General features: G+C 38.1%; 1 pseudogene; it reads left to right on the top strand.

Annotated features, from left to right (window-relative positions):
* The first annotated feature begins 358 nt into the window (after nucleotides 1–358).
* The window catches only part of LOC131050630 (polygalacturonase-like), a 30,407-nt pseudogene continuing 15,877 nt past the window's right edge, over nucleotides 359–14,888 (top strand).

The raw sequence follows: 14,888 nt of genomic DNA, 5'->3' as shown, positions 1-14,888 counted from the left end.
GTGGGAGCAGAGGAAGATGAAGCTGAGGACGTGTCCGACCAAGATAGTCCAATTCATAGTGCTAGCTTAGGAAATGTCAATGGCCAACCTATGGTGGAGAAGGATGAGAAGGTTAATGAGGAAAAATAAATGGATTCTGAGAGGGAGAAGAATAAGGAACCCGAGAAGGAAACGACTAAGTAAGGATAAGGAGGGTGTTGGAGAAGGGTTATTCCTGGATAACCTCAAAAACCTTACCGAGGCTAGATTGGGTTTTGATAGATGGACATATGAATTTTTGAAGAATATGGAAAAAAATGGTAAGTAGATGGATGAGAAAAGGAAGGAAGATGATAGGAACCAGAAGAAATGAAAGGACATGGAGGAAAAAGCTAAGAAGATGGAAGCTCAAATTGACTATCTAGAAGAAGGTAAAGTGGCAATGAAAAACCTGCTGGGAATAATTCCAAACATCTTGACTGTTGTTACAAAGAACCTAGAGGAAATCTCTAAGGTCCTTGAAAGTTCTAGCTCTCCCAAACCGGTGGTGGACCTCGACATTGATGAAGATGCTATCGAGACTAGGATCGGGGATTCTACTCTTGATGGAGAAGCAAAGAGAACTAGGGTGAGCTTGAAGAAAGTTGTTGTGGTGTCTGCTAAGGAAATCCCTAATCTTAGGGATAATATCGAAGAGTTGTATGGGATTAGCAGTAACTTGGCTAATGTCCAAAAAAACATAAAATAGTTCCTTTTCAGTGCTTTTTCTGGTTTGGCTGGTTGTTGCTAGTTTTTTGGGGCTTTTCTGCTAGTTTTTTCTAGTTGCTATGCTATTTTTTCTTATGTATGTTCCTTTTAGTTTCTTAATGCTATTCTCTTGTAAGGACATTTCGTAAAAGGGTTTCGGGGCCCCTTCAAAACCTGCTTTTACCTTAATCAAAAATGTTTGTCGTAAATGATCTCCAAACTTTCCTAATTACCCTTGAAGGATACCAACTTTAGGGAAGGTAACGACATCTGTCCCTTCCCACTTGTCTCCTCTAAGGAATTTAAAATTCATTTATTCTCATTTCCCATGTACTTGGAGTATTGGGAAAAGAAATGCCTTTATGACAAGATCTTTCCTATACTCCATGTGTACCTTTTCCCAGCCACTTGTCCTCACCTCCTCTCTCAAGTTTCCACCTGGCAACCTCTCACACATTGTGAGATTAAGTCACCCCCCACCATAAATATTCATTTGCCAATCTCAACCATCCATTTTTTTATGATAAATCATATTTATCCAACCCTTAGCCTTTTTCACCTCTATCTCACTCCTTTTTTACTTAAGATCCATTATGTTGTCGATTTTTTTAGTGAGCACACATTGGAATTAAACATCTTGGGAAGTCATTGCAACAATAGGTTTAACATAGATTAATTTCATTAAATTTTATGCTTTTTTTTGACATATTTTACCTTATCTTGAAAGTTTGTTGGATTTTTGTGTTCATTTGATTTTATTGCTAAATCATTCACATTTGGAGCATAAATTTCATCAGACACAAACATGATAGTAGAACACTCATCTAACAGTAAAAATTGTTATCAACAAGGTTGCACCCTAGATAAGCTATTAACTTAGCCACATGTTAACACATGGGATGACACAAAGAGATACATCAATCATGATATTGCATATAGAAAAAAATTAAGGATTTGTATAAAATCACAAAGACACATCAATCATGAGGTTGCACATAGAAAAATGATACATTGAGAAGGAAAATACCTCTATCATGATATTGCATATAGAAAAAAAGTAAGGATTTGTATAAAAATCACAAAGACACATCAATCATGAGGTTTCACATAGAAAGATGATACATTGAAAAGGAAAATAGCTCTATTTCTTTGATAAAGTATTGTAATGGAAATAGATATATGACAATGTCTTAGAAAGTGAAAAATACATCCTACTTCAGTCACAAATGACTGTTAAGAGTTACAAAATAATATCTCTATTGAAAGAGATTTTAAATAGTTACCACTACTAAAAGAGATTCTAAATAGCTACTATATTAGTAAAGAAAAAGTAATAGCTAAGAGGAAATCCACCCTAGGTGTACTCTTCTATTGTCCAACAACTTCTTATGATTAAGCCACATGTTCAAAGAAAAATTGACCAGTGTTTCTTGGCTGGATCAGTAATTTTTCTTCTCTTGGCATTAGAAAAGGTCTTTATCTTCACTTGATTGTTGAAGATTCTTTTGTGTGGCACGGAGTCATAATGAAGATTGAATTTTCTCCCTTTAAAACTACCATGATAACTCCTATATCTATTCTCCACTTGCCTATTACTTAGCCAAATTTCTATGACTATTTCTTCCCTTCTTTAACTCCACCAAGCTCTATAATATAGTGTTTATTGATGAGGTAGTTTGACTTCTTCAACTAAAGAAATTGAAAAAATTCATTAAGGATCTAAAAACTAAATCCACCATCATTCCTCTTAATTGTTTGTTATTTGAATATAGAACCATGCTTCCTATTGTTGGCATTCTTGATGTTTATGTTGTGATTGCCATTGATGGACACACACTTGCATTGAGATCTCCTTTATATGTATGAGCTAGAGCACAACCAGTATTTGTTCCAACCGGTATGTTGTATAATAGTCTTTAGACTATTGGCGTTTTGTAGAATGTGTTTCCCGGTCTGAAGCGACATGTTGACCCCAAGCGGTTCGTGGATCCCAAGTAGTACAAGGGATTAATGGGGCAAAACACATTTTTACCAGTCTTCATTTTTGACAAACCGGCAACTGACATTTTGCTTGAACCGGTATGTTGTATGAACCGGTAATACTCTATGATGAGTTACCAACCGACATTTTTGTGATGAGTTACCATCCACCGGTTGTTTGATGGTGCCGACACTTTAACGGTTCTTTTTGTGTCGTGGTACCAAGTATGTCTAGGTTCATTGAACCTAGGAAATTGTTATGTAATCCTATTGGACCGACATGAAATCAGATTCCTTTATAAAGACATCATGTCTAGGGTTTTAGGTTGTTGGTGTGGTTGTAGCAAAAGTTTATGTTGTTGATAGGGTTTAAGGTGGTTGAGGAGTTGGAGAGAATATGAATGTGTAGAAGACTGAAGTAATGCTAGAGTGCATTAGGAATGAGCTATCAAGGATCTAACCGAGCAGTCTGTGCTATTAGCTAGATCAAACACTTGTTGATTACTCACATCTTTGACAAGTCTGTAGCCCTTAACCGGGTAGGCCCAAAAGCCTTTTGTAAATCCTCTAACAAGGTGGTTCACATCTATGGATCTAAAATCCTCTAGCAAGGTAGTCTTTAATCAGACTTATCTCCTAATAGAGATTGAGATTCTTTACAGGATCTATTTTGGTAAAGAACATTGTAAGACCTTAATCAGTCTAACCTTAATTGGTTTGGTTTCTATTATGCAGGTAGTTACTTGTGAGTTCCATCTCACCGTAGTTTTTCCCATTTGGGTTTCCATGTCAAAATCTCTTGTGTTATGGTGTTTGTGCTTCTATGGGTGAATGCATTATTTGCTATTTGGTTTGCATGTGTGCTAACCGGTTTGTCTGCTAAACTGTTTTACCGGTTTACTGTTTGTCTTGCAAAGTGTTTAAGTGCAAATATTTTTGGCATACTAATTCACCTCCACCTCTTAGTATTCATCACCTATTTATGGTAAAAATGGAAACAACAATATTGAAAGACTTAATAGATTCAACCACAAAACCCTAGCCTAACAACAACAAAGATCCACCATAACATATGAAGATTACCTAAGACAATGCAAATAAAATGAAATAAAAAAGATTATACCATCACATGTCCAATAGGGTTTGGATCTCCATTCTTCCTATCTCCATTGATCTTTCTTGATATATTTTCTCTCAGATTTTATGTGTGCACAAGAGCTCAACAAAGAACGAAAATGTGGTTGCAAGTAGGCTTGATCGCATATGAAAGTTCGAATGCTAGAATTCTTGAAGAGCTTGATAATGAAGGAAGCATCTCCTTATATAGAAGACACTTTAGGAAATGGAGGGATAAGATTAAGAGGTGTAAAAGATAAATGGTCGGCTAAGATTAGAGGGTAGGTAAAAGAAATAAGAAAATAAGGAGAGGGAAGGTAGTGTAGGAATTAAGAGATGAATGGTATGTGTCATGGGTAGAAAAAGTTAATGAATTAATTAAATAAATAAAGATTTAATTAATTAATAGAGGAAGTGGAATTAATTAAATAAATAAAAGTATTTATTTAATTTAGGGGAAGGATAATTTAAATAAATAAAATTATTTATTTAAATGAGAAATAAGGCTAAAAGCGGATAAACGAATTAATTAAATAAATAAATATTCATTTAATTAATAGAAGAATTAGGCTAAAATAATTAAATAAATAAAAATATTTATTTAATTAGACAGGACAATTTTAGGTGTCTACATTTTGCCCCTCTTTGAGACAATGCAACTTGTCGCGTTGTTTCAAAGAAGATAAGATGAACTAATACAAAGTTGCCCCGATATGGGATTGATATGCCCCCTCGAGAGATTGGATGAAAATGTCTAAAAATATCACAGGCAATCTCTCGATAAGAAAGAAAGGCTAGAAAGGACTGACAAGATAGGATAGAGTGACAGAGTCACGGGATAAAGAAGACTGACTCAGGAGACTATGACTAGAGTAGTCTATAAGATAGACTACGAGGGAAAACATCCTCATTTTCATCCACACACCTAAGAGATCAGAGTGTAGAGAGAGAAAAGAGCAGTCAACAATGATGGCATTGGTGCATAGATTCGATCGTGTTCACCGATATCAGAGGCCAATAGATGTAGGAGAGCCAGTGAGTACCACAAAACCTTCTTGTACTTTGTTGCATTAATTGTTGTCATAAATGCATGTTGGGTAGGGAAATAAATGTGCATTAGGTATGTCTATAAAAATTTCAAGCGGGTCAAAAGACAAGGAAGGCGCATCTACATTGGTAATAGGCACGTTTGGGTAGGTTAGGCACATTTGTGTTTGTGCCAAGAGCATCTATGATTTCAGTAGCATCTATGTCAGATGCGAGTGCATCTTTAAAATATGCAAGCGTGTTTGTGTCATGAATGCAATTTATGTCTTCAAGATCGAATCGACAGTTCTGTGATATATGTTGTCGATTGGATAAGCTGCTGAGAGGATACACTCAAGCATGTCCTCTAGGGAAGACTAGGATAACAGATAGGGCTGGGATTGACAACTCTGTGATAGAACATACGTTGCCAATCAAGAAACTACTCAAGAGGATACACTCAAGCAGAGACCCTAGAATAGGATAGATTGAGGCACTTTGTGATGAACAAGGAGTACCAAAAAAATTGATAATTTTGTGATAGGAAATACGTTGCCAATTGGATAAGCTACTCAAGAGGATACACTCAAGTAGGTGCCCTAAAAGATAGGATAAAAGCAACACTTTGTGATGAAGAGGGAATGCTACTAGGATAGAGTGCAATATGATAGATATAAGCACTAGGATAAAAAGAAACACTTTGTGATGAACAAGGAGTACCACTAGGATAGAGTGTCATATGATAAATATAAGCACTAGGATAAAAAGCAACACTTTGTGATGAATAGGGAGAACCACTAGGATTGACACAGTTGATTTTCTTGACTACAGGAGGACTTACCTATGCTGGAGTCATAGGAGAGATTCCCTTTGACTCAGAGTTTGCAAGTAGAGCTGACATTCAAGGATAGAGCAACAGTTGAGGATATGGGCCTGCGATACATTATGTATGTGCCTGAGTTTCGGGCGAACATGGGATTGCTGACTGCATTAGCTGAGAGATGGCACTCAGACATGTACATTTCATTTGCCGATAGGTGAGATGACAGTCACCTTGGAGGATGTATATAGGATACTAAGGATACAGATCATTGGGGATTTGGTTCCTTATGATCAAGATGGAGATAGGGATGCACTAAGACAAGTGTTTCAGGATCTTGGACTAGAGATGAGGGTTGTACATGTGGCGTGGGACACCATGACAGTGACATGATTGGCACTACCGATTGTGTTGGTAGGAGTTATTAGTGGGTTCCTATGTCCAGATAGGGCAACACAAGGGTTGGTTGTGGGATGGGGGAGAAAACTAGAGACATTGGTAATAGAGCACACCAAGTTTGCATGGGGGCCGTGTCTGCTGGCACATGTGTACTATGAGAAACATCAGTTTGTGTATCATGGATCAGCAGGATTGGGATGTGGAGTGACATTACTGCAGGTGTGGTCATATGAGCTTTTGTCGGTTACACATCCAATACACTTTAGAGGCAAGGGACATGGGCGCAACTATGTACATCTTTATGATATGATTACTTCTCAGCCATAGATTGGGAGGCTAGAGTATTGGCGTAGGGTGATTGATGAGATAGATAGTGTAGTATGGAGGCCTTACCGGGATTGTGAGGAGTGGGAGGATGATGTAGTGGAGCTTCCATATGTATTCAGTTGCAGGTATCTGATATGGAGGACACCATATGTGATTGAGTGATAGTTGATTGACAGAGTATGCATGCAGTTTGGTAGGATATAGCGGATGCCATGAGGTTCTGGGATGTATGCACGGACAGTGAGGGATCAGGTGCATTTAGGGCCATTGCTTTCTTGTGATCAGGCTGTGACACAGCTTCTAGTGATGGTTCCCATGCCTTGGGACATATGGGCAGATGTGGAGGATGCACGTATGGATGCAGAGTATAGTGCATATTGGTCAGAGCATCCATTTCCATGGTTGACGGATCCAGGGGAGCCAATAGACGGAGACGGTGGAGGTGATGGTGATGATAGTGGGGATGTGGAGGTAGAGGCCGATGGTGGAGGCAGGGCGCAATGGTAGAGAGGAGTGTGTCTCAGAGGAGAGAGGGTGGAGAGGAGAGACAGATGCATGTAGTGAGGGGTAGAGGTGGATTTCCGTTACAGGTGCTAGCAACACAGGTTCCTAGGCAGGTACAGGGATAGGGATAGGGACAGGAGCAGCCATAGGGACAAGGTGAGGGAAGAGAGGAGGAAGATGAGATACTATCCTTGATGGAGATCTATCAGGGATAGGAAGATGAGATCCATGATCTAGAGAGGGATATGGCTAGGCTCAGGAGACAGTTGAGGGACACTGAGTGGGAGAGGGATCAAGCTATTCAGTGCTATACAGAGGCTAAAACAACACTAAGGGCAAGGAGATAGGTAGTAGAGGATACAGGGGCTAGATATGCCTATGTTCTCTGGGTAGGGGAGGAGATAGCCTACTAGAGAGACCTGTACTATGGAGTGGTGCCACCAGATCAGTGGGCTAGGAGCTTTGGGAGACCATCACAGACAACGACGACCACTGGAGGGAAAGACAAGAGACAAACATCTAGTGGTGGGGTCATGGGTCCTTCACCACCACCAGATAGAGAAGGCAAGAGAGATGATACCGGGGTGGGTCCTTCTAGGGCTCAGACTCCATTGAGACCAACTGGCTCTGAGGGAGGGAGTTCATCATAGCCTTAGAGGGCTCCCTATGTATCAGTTTTGTACCATTTTGTATGATGACACCTTCGGGTGATTGTAGCCATATGTATTTTGACATCATTGTATCATGACACTTATGATTTTGATATATATATGAGATGATTCAACTTTGTGGCAGCTATATGCATGTGTACCTATGTGATGTGTGTTTCTCTATGATGCATGTTTCTATATGATGTTTATTATATGGATGCAAATATGTACATGATGAAATGCAATATTTTTGTCTTTTATGTTTTATATGTTATGCAAATGCAAATGTGAATGTATGAAATGCAGATGAATATGATAATGCAAATAACTATTTACATGATGAGAATGTAAAATGGGCTAACATGTGTTGTGTGCAGGATGTGATGCAATTGTGATGTCTACATGTATGTATGAAATGGGATGCTAATATGTGGTAATGCAGGTGTAGACTACATGAAATACAAATGTTTTTGGCATGTCATTATACTCAGTCATGTGATAGTGGGCTACACGGACTCAAGAAGGATGACAAAAATCAATCAAGAAAGGGAGATGGAAAATGGAAGATATGGAAGTGAAAGAGCTTCTTTTGCTTTATCATCATTGAGCTTTATTATGGCAAATAGGTTATGACAATCCAGATATAAGTTTGACCCAGAAAGTCATTGTACCCATTTGCATGGAGATCAGACAGTCACAAAAAAAGAATGCCCCAGTTCATACTAGACTCACAATGTCCTCATATCCTTGGACAAGTCAAAGCATTACTAAAAAAAATCCACAGACAACAAAGAAAAATAGGTGACGATACCCCATCCTCGCCTTTCTAGTCAAAGACATCCTGGAGATAAAATCTCTAGTCAGAGACATCCCAGAAAAGCTAAAAGACATGTCACCAAAAGATAAAATCAAAAGAAAACCAAGACTCGACACCAATATTCATTGTAGTCCTCAAGTTTAGTGTCTCTTATCACTTTTATAAGTTGTTTTGATTGTGGTCACACTATTTACTTTCACAAAAGGATAGATAGCACTGAACCATAATGTTGTATGAGTCTGTTGTTGTTAGGTCCCAGAGGTAACTGAGAGGGGGGGGGGGTGAATCAGTTGTCCAATAAATACAAACCAAAACTAACTTAACCAAACTTAATGCTTAATGTTGGTAAACCAAACTTTAATTCTGGTAGACAGTTTTATCAATTAATTGCAGTACCGGTAAAGTTTAATGCATGAAACAAAAAGGCAATAACATCCAACATCCACAACACATAAGACAAATATTTGTACTTGGAAACCCTATAAGGGGAAAAACCACTGTGGGAAACCTTACCCACAATCAGATGATACTACTGCAAATAGTATGTGTGTACAATATGCAGTCCGCACATGCAGAAAGGCCAACTACCTAGAGCTCACTTCTCAATCACAAAATGGGAGTCACACTGACTACAATTGGATGGTTAAATCTAATGATAATGTATTGCTCAAAATAGCATCTTCATATCCTGGATTCAGTACCAATTAAGCTCTGATTTGCCTTCTTCAAACCTTCCTTCAATCTTGAATGATATCTGCATGTATAGCTCTGGTTATATTCACATATACCTTATTATATTCCTCTTCCTCTATCCTTATTACAATCTCACAAATGAGATCTTACATTTATACCAAAACATAAGACCAAATGAGTATGTTGGCTCACTAAAAGATATTACAATAAAATCAATTACAAATGAATCAATATGTGATGCATCATGTCGGCTCAATACATTTAAAACAATGACAAATCATCTTCATGACGTGTCGTGCTGATTTGGAATAGATATGCTTGCCGGTCCATAACCTAGACCTATTTTCTGGTAACAACAAATATGAAAACCCGATTAGATTGATGAAAAAATCACCAAAACAAAGTGTCCAAACAATGTCTTCAACATAACCAAATGATCTCCAAGTCATTCCAAGTACTGGTGAACAATATAACCTGCCAGTGAACCAGATAACGGTGACTGTGTATAAGGCACTGAACATGTCGATGAACATAACCAAAGATCTCCAAGTGTTTCTCAAGTGTTGACATCAATGATAAAACCATATCAACATATCCAAAATACCAGCAGTCCTCAAGTTTAGTGTCTCTTATCACTTTTATAAGTCTTTTTGATTGTGGTCACAATATTTACTTTCACAAAAGGATAGATATCACTTAACCATAATGTTGTCTGGGTCTGTTGAAAGATTTGATTTGTTGAAGCCCATTGTTGCTATGTCTCATCTGAAAGTGACTGAATCCATGAAATTGATACTTTATTATAGAGAAAATGAAACTTTATTGCGGATTAGCGATGCAAGTGTTTCTTTATTGTGGATTGTGCACGGATAGACTGAAGAAAGTTGGAAGAAACTGTACTCCTTGAAACATGTGATTCTCTCAGTTCCACACCCATCACTAGACATAGGATTTTCCTTAGCCACATATAGGAGCTGATTTATTATGGATGGAAAGGGGTGAAAAGGAAGGATTATCATGAATGGCTAACCAATATTAGGTAGATCAATAACAAGCAATGATGGGAATGGATAAGTTTATTATTGATGGATAGGCTGTGAGTGTGTGCAAAGTGAAGGATGAGATCGAATCTTGAAGGAGGGAGGAGCAATGTCTCTACACATGGTGCCGGTAACCCGGTTTTCACCTTGGTACTTGCCCAAGGTGCCATTGAAGTGGTTTTCACCATTGGATGAAATGTTTTTCTGTTTTCCAATTTCTTTTGTGTCCTAAGGCACTTGTTTGCCAGGTTTTCACCAAATAACGATTTTTTATTTATTTATTTAGTTTTTGTATTTTTGAGTTTTTTGATTATTTTGTATTTTTGAATTTTGGATACTCTGAAGAGTTGTGTGTAAACCTTGTGAAGGTGCATGTTTTTGATAGGATCCTCCAAATGTTCTCCCTCTGTGGTTGAGAGCTGATATGTACCAGATCCATAGGTTGTTGTGATGATGTAAGGACCAAGCCAATTTGGTTCAAACTTGCCCTTCTTCTCTCTGTCTTGCTGATTTTTAGGATTTTCTTTGAGAACTAAGTCACCTACCTCAAATGTGCGAGGCTTTATGTTGTGATTGTAACTATGACTCATCCATTGTTGATAAGCCTTGAGATGATTAAAAGCAGTTTGTCTTCGTTCATCCAATAGTTCTAGTTCTTGTAAGCAAGAAACCATGTAGGCTTCATCACTGATAATGTTTTGCAAAGAGACTCTTAAAGATGGTAACTCGACCTCAATAGGCAAGATAGCTTTAGCACCATAGACAAGTGAATAAGGTGTGGCTCTTGTAGGTGTGTGAGCACTTGTGTGATAAGCCCAAAGTGCCAGATTAAGTTGGATATGCCAATGTGGCCAGCGTCATCGACTATCTTTTTGAGGATTTTAAGAATAGTTTTATTAGATGCCTCAGCTTGACCATTACCTTGGGGGTAATAGGGAGTGGAGAAATGAAGGGTAATATGGAAGCGATCACAAAGTTCATGAACATTCTGGTTTTTGAAGGGTCATTCGTTATTAGTGATGATGGAGAGAGGAATACCATACTGACAAATGATATAGTTGAGAATGAATGTAGCAATTTGTTTTCCAGTGACTTGTGTAAGAGGCACGACTTTAATCCATTTTGTGAAATACTCTGTGCCAGTGATAATGAATTTGTGGCCATTGGAAGAAGGAGGGTGAATCTTGCCTATGAGATCGAGTCCCCACTGACAAAAGGGCCAAGGAGTCGCAATCGGTTGAAGTTCTTGTGCTGGCACATGAATAAGGTCTCCATGAATTTAATATTGCTTAAATTTCTTGACAAATTGATATGAGTGTTTTTCCATATTGGGCTAGTAATATCCAGTCCAAATAAGTTTCTTGGCTAAGGTAGGACCACTAGAATGTGGGCCACATATTCCTTCATGAACTTCACGTAATGCAATCTAAGATTCGTCCCTTTCTAAACATATAAGGAGAGTGCAATCTAGACCTCAATGGTATAGGATATTGGCTAAAATGACGTATTGGGAAGATTGGTGAATGAAAGTGTGACGTTGGTTGTTGGATAAGTCTAGAGGAAGGGTGTTGTTACGAAGGTATGTAAAAATGGAATTGTATAAATGGGAATCAAGACCAATGACACATATCATCTCAGTAGGAGTGATCTCATATGATGGAACCAAAAGGTTATCCACCAAGAACTCATAGTGGGTTTCATTCTACAGTAGATTGATCAATGAAGCAATAGTAGCCATGACTTTTGCGACTCAATTTTGCTCTCTTGGTATCTACTCAAAGGTTATCTTCATGATTGCTTGAAGTCATCTACCATTTTCTTGTAAGGCATTAATTTTTTATCCTTTGTTTGGTAGTCATTGGTTGCTTGATGAATTACAAGTTGAGAGTCCCCCAAAACATGAAGTTCCTGGATCTTCTACGGAACTGCAATCCATAATCCTGTTGTTAATCCCTCGTATTCTGATATGTTATTAGTGCAAGGAAATGACAATCGGTATGATTTTGGAATGGAATCCCCTTGAGGTGTGATAAAGAGGATGCCAGCTTGTGCACCATGCTAGATGTATGAGCTGTCAAAGTACAATTGCCAAGGCTTTGTGTGTGATACTGTCAAGATGGATTCATTTAGAAACTCTGAAGTTAAAGGAGTATCATCTATCATGGGTGCATCTACTAACTGATCTACGATAGCTTGTCCCTTTATTTATTTATTGTCCATATATTTAATGTTGAATTCACTCAATAACATCATCCATTTGGCTAGTCTGCCAGTAAGTGTCGCCTTATTGAGAAGATATTTCAATGGATCAATCCTTGCAACCAACTTAGTTTTATGAGTTAGCATGTAATGTCGTAATTTCTACAAAGCAAAAACCATAGCCAGACATGCATGCTCAATTGGTGTTTAGTTTAGCTCATAACCAACCAAAGTATGACTGATGTAATATACTGCCTTTTCTTTGCCCTCAACATCTTGTTGCGCTGAGTGCCCCCAGTGTTGTTGGTGTAGCTGATATGTAGAGTAATAGGAGTTATTCTAGGACTGGTAGCATCAAGACTAGTAGATTTAGAAGATAATCTTTGAGTATCTGAAAAACTTGTTGATAGTTATCATCCCATTTGAATTTTATGTTTTTGTGTAGCAAGTGCTAAAAAGGATGACATTTATCTACAAGTTGTGCTATGAACCGTCGTATGGACTGGAGTCTTCCTTGTAAAGATCAAAGTTGACTAATATTTCTTGGTGGTAGCATTTCTAGGATTGCTTTGACTTTCCCTGGATTGACTTCAATTCCTCTTTTTGAAACAATGAATCCCAGGAGCTTCCCGGAGGTTACTCCAAAGACACATTTCTTGGGGTTTAGTCTTACTTTGTATTTTTCCAACCGATCAAAAATGACTAAAAGGATGTCCAAATGTGTATCTCTGTCTATTGATTTTCCCAAGAGGTCATCAACATAATCTTTTATAGTTACGAGCATGAGATCATGAAAGAAAGTAGTCATGGCTTGTTGGTATGTAGTGCCTATATTATTTAGCTCAAAGGGTATGACGTTCCAGCAGAAAGTTCCCCAAGGACAAGTAAATGTTGTTTTGTGTTGATCCTCAAATGTGATTTTTATTTGATTGGAGCGAGAGAATCCATCCATCAAAGATAACATTGCATGACCTGTTGTGAGATCTATGATCAGGTCGATATTTGGCAATGGAAATTCATCCTTAGGACAAGCTTTGTTGATGTCTCTGAAATCTGTGCATATTCTGATGCTACGATCCAGCTGACTGACTGGTACCAAGTTGGAGATCCATACAGGATAATCAATTGGGCATATGAATCCAACATCCAACAATTTTTCAAGCTCTGCCTTGACTAATAATGCCACTTGTGGATGCATCTTTCTTAATTTTTGTTTCACTAGCTTTGCCCCTAATTTAACTGTCAAATGATGCATTACTAAATTTGGATCCAGTCCAGACATATAGGCATATGACCTTGCAAAATTAATTTGTCACTCTGTGAAGAAACTTATGAACTTTGGTCTTTCTCTCTCTGTTAGAGATTGTGCTAGGAATATGTTATGTGGAATCACTTTTGTACCAATGTTTGTTTTGATGGTCCCCTCTACTAATATGGATGATTTTTATTTATAAGATGCCAGGAGAATGTCGAGCCCTCCATCTTTGGGCTCCTTAGAGAGTTTTCACCCTCAGATACGTCCTATCTTTTTACTTTTTTGGGGTCAGACAATGCCATAATGTGGTTTTCACTGTAAAACCCGTGATTTGCTTTTATTTTTACATTTTTGCGACTGGAAGGCACAACACCCTCACCAAAATATTCCACGTTGTTGAGTTCTATAGTGTATCTTGCCTTATGGTCTCCAAGCGGAAGATCATCTTGTATGCCTAAATAGTTGATAAAGGCTTCATCATTTTGGAATGTGGCAAATTCTACAAGTCCTTCATGGTCTCAATCAATAAGTTGGTGGTGAATAAGGGGAAGGCCTTCAATGTTTTTGAAGTCAGCTGGTGTTAGGGTGCAGATATAGTTATATTTAGGTATGTCGAGGTAGTTGTTGAGGTCATCGTTGGAACTCTCCTAATCTGTCTCGATTGTGAACGAGTCTAAATTGTCATTACTAAAAGCGCATTTTAGAACAGGTGTCCTCATTCTTCATGATTTCATCCTAGAACCTAGAGACAAAGACTGTGTGGGATCCTCAGGGGTTGTTTCTTGACCAACTCTGAATTTTCTATGAAATTCCTTTTCTTCTATGGGTTCATCTAGTTCTCAGAATGTCTTGGTGAGTTCATAGTCACTAGAGGATTTTTCTGAACCTCATTCCCATCCATTAGAGTCAGTGGAATAACGGATCTCTTTTTGATCATTGGAAATCATGATTTGCAATGCTTCTTCTGATTTGTGAGTGTTTACCTTGCAAGAGATGAAACCAAGCCCTTTTGAGCGCTGATTTTTAAATGTCAATTCTGGTTGCCAAGGTTGAGTGATACCTTCTTTTCTTAAGCCAAGAGGAATTTTACCATCATACCCAAACTTTTGTAAGATCTTGAATCCTTTGCCATATTTTTCACATGGTATGTTGATGTGATCTTGTGTACTGTCTTCAAGGTCTTTGTAAAGTATTTTGTATAAGTCTTCTTCTTCCATTTCACCCCACTTTTGGAATATAGTAGGATCCCATTTTATTGTAATGATAGATACCCATTTAGAAGGATGTGGTCATCCATATTCTTTTGGTGAACTCATAACTTGTCGTAAGCACATGG

This window comes from Cryptomeria japonica, chromosome 10 (genome assembly GCF_030272615.1).
Source record: "Cryptomeria japonica chromosome 10, Sugi_1.0, whole genome shotgun sequence".
Classification (NCBI taxonomy): domain Eukaryota; kingdom Viridiplantae; phylum Streptophyta; class Pinopsida; order Cupressales; family Cupressaceae; genus Cryptomeria; species Cryptomeria japonica.
The sequence above is the reverse complement of the archived record's forward strand: the minus strand, read 5'-3'. Positions and strand labels throughout refer to the sequence as shown.